Genomic DNA, 2,968 nt, shown 5'->3' with positions numbered 1-2,968 from the left:
CTTGTTTCACAGCGAGTAACGTTGTCTCATCCCGTTCACTGTTCAGGTAGCTACTTCAGGTTTCAGCCGACAGTAACGTTACACATCGCGGTAAACATTAAAAATCCACCATGACATGGCTGGATAGCTAGCTTTTCTTGATGTTAACATACTGTCAAATTATTTGTACTGATTGCCAACTGTACACAATGTCGTTGACTTTGGATCTTGCTAGCATAGCATTAGCTTTCTGGCTCTGAGCTGAGCTGAAGTGTTCTACGAGCTGAGCGGACTATGAATAGCTCCCATTGCTAAGGGTGGCAAGTCGTATCTAAGGTCCTTTCTATTCCTTGGAGCAGTGACCAACATTTGCATTGCATAAGAATCTCATGGTATGGGAATGATTGTTCCAGGTATTAGTCAAACCCTCAGGTGAAGCCAGGGAAACAGAGTTGTTGTTACATTGCTACATTATTTTAGTAGAACTAACATAACTAATCTGTTTATTGTAGGATATTGATACTTCATGTTTACCTGAGGTACAGTCTGTCCCTTGGTGACATACTCATTTCCGACCTTCACTCTGGGATAGCACAGAGCCTTGAGCATGTCAGCGGAGTTCAGACCCAGCAAGTAAGCAACCTTGTCAGCCTCTGCAAATAGTTCAAAGATTTCCATCATGATGAAAACAGAAATGAGTGTGATTACTTTGAGCTGACATTAAATACTCACCCTCTGTGCCATCAGGCTCAGCCTGCTCCTCACGCTGCTTCTGCTTGAACTTCATGTTACCATGGTGGAGCACAGCACCAGTCAACTTGTAGATGCTTAACTTCTCTTCATTAGTGAAGCCCAGGATATCAATAGCGTTCTGGGTTCAAAAGAGGTCGACACAAAACATAATCACTTTAGAAATTGAACTTAAAGAGCAGTTTTGATGTTTATATATTTGAAGTGAAGATCACTCACATCCGTGGCTTCCAGCTCAACTTTGTCATCAATACTGGCCACAGTGATCTGACCCATGCTACACATGGGGAAATCGTAGGGGTTGGTTGTGATGAGTGCCAAATCTGGACATGACAAAAAGGGTGGAAACGTCAGAACATTTGTTTCATATGAAAACAGGTTAAACAATGTGCTCTCAATCTCCTTACCAATCAGCTCAGGCATGTGTGCAGTCATCATCTGATAGAAGATGTGGTAGCCTCTTTCATCAGGAAGCTGGAATGTCACTCTGGACTTCTCCAGCAGATCTACAAATATTGTTCATACATCACAGCCTGGCCAATTTTCAATTTCAGTCGTTTAAATGTACTATGAGTACTATTACTTACATGTCTCAATATCAGCACTAGCCAGTTTGCCAGTTGTGCCGAAATGGATTCTGATGAATTTACCCTGTTTGGATCAAAGGATTTTTAATGTCCCTCCATCATTGGCAAATCTGTAACAAGACCTCTCTCATATGTAGACATTGTTCCATACTTACAAAACGGGAAGAGTTGTCATTCCTAATAGTTTTGGCGTTACCATAGGCCTCCAGCAGGGGATTGGCTGCAATAATCTGATCCTCCAGTGACCCCTATAATCCAGGTTTTGAGTTGCTATTAAAATAATTACTTTTTTCTCCCTGGTAAAAGATGTCATACAGAAGAACCCTGAATTGTACTCATCATAAAGTAACATACCTTTGATGCGTCTCTCTTCGGTCCACCAACTGCGATTGTTGCAAAGTACTGGATGACACGCTTGGTGTTCACAGTCTTTCCAGCACCAGATTCTCCCACTAGGTATAGACACAGACTTATAAGAACTTGATTAAGATATTTAACTATGGTTTAACAAAGTGTACAGATGTTAATGTAACAAACTCACGTGATCAAGACAGACTGGTTCTCCCTATCTGTTGAATAAAAAACATGTTTTACTGCATCAAAAACCCAGTATACTGATACATTGTTTTGGTAAGGACTTACCAGTAAGCATGAACTGAAAAGCGTTGTCAGAGACAGAGAAGATATGGGGTGGAGCCTCCATACGCTTCTTGCCTCTATAGGCGGTTACACATTCAGCATCGTACACTGGGAGCCACTTGTAGGGGTTCACAGTTGCACAGAACAACCCAGAGTAGGTCTGAAAGTGATCATAGAGACTTAACAGTTAACTCTGTTTCCTACAAGTATAGCAATTTGCAATAGTTTTCTCATTAGGCAGATTGTCTTACGTAGATCATCCATGCTGCGTAACGCTCTTTGAGGTTATACAGCACAGAGGCTTCATTGAGATGGGTCATCATGGCCATGTCCTCAATCTTGTCATACTTGGGAGGGTTCATTGGATGGACGTCAGCTTCTTTCACTGTCCTCTCCTGGAATAGGACATTTGTCACAATGAGAACTGATCATATTGATTCTCTCAGTTGACTCTGACTTCATGATACCAACCTCCTTAGTGGTCCAGGACTTCGACGGTGACTTTGTCACCATCTTTCTTGAGGATTTTTGCCTTCAAGTACAGCTCCTTGACATCGGCCACGTAGCAGGCACTCTTGGCATCAAATGGTGCAGTTTGAGCCTCAATTCTCTCCCTTTCTGGCTTACGAAGGTAGATGGCAGCTTTGCCATAAATGGCCATCTCCGAGTCCGTACTCATGGTGCCAGCTGATGTCTGTTAGATAATTATAAAGGAACTGCCATCTTAGCCTAATTTTAAGTGCATGCAATTAAATAACACTCAAAGTTTAACATTCTGCTCAACAGTAATAATCCGAACTAAAACCATGTCTATGTGTATCAGTTACAGGTGGGCTTTGACTTCAAAGTGATTCAATCCTTTTCAGACTTAGTTGTTACTGAGAGTAAATGCTGACATATTGTTTAAGCTTTAGTACAAATGCTTGGATGAATAACTGTGGAAATTCATGTATGTATTACGCTCACAAAGAAAAATGTAAAATTTAAAATTTTCTTTACCTGATCTCCTCTCT

At 41.3% G+C, this 2,968-nt stretch overlaps 1 pseudogene; it reads right to left on the bottom strand.

The window, feature by feature from the left end:
• Nucleotides 1-513: 513 nt before the first annotated feature.
• LOC144514832 (myosin heavy chain, fast skeletal muscle-like) lies at nucleotides 514-2,634 on the bottom strand (annotated as a pseudogene).
• Nucleotides 2,635-2,968: the final 334 nt, after the last annotated feature.

This window comes from Sander vitreus, unplaced genomic scaffold (assembly GCF_031162955.1).
Source record: "Sander vitreus isolate 19-12246 unplaced genomic scaffold, sanVit1 ctg713_0, whole genome shotgun sequence".
NCBI classification, from domain to species: Eukaryota; Metazoa; Chordata; class Actinopteri; order Perciformes; family Percidae; genus Sander; species Sander vitreus.
Note: the sequence above shows the minus strand (reverse complement) of the source record. Positions and strands in the feature narration are given on the sequence as shown.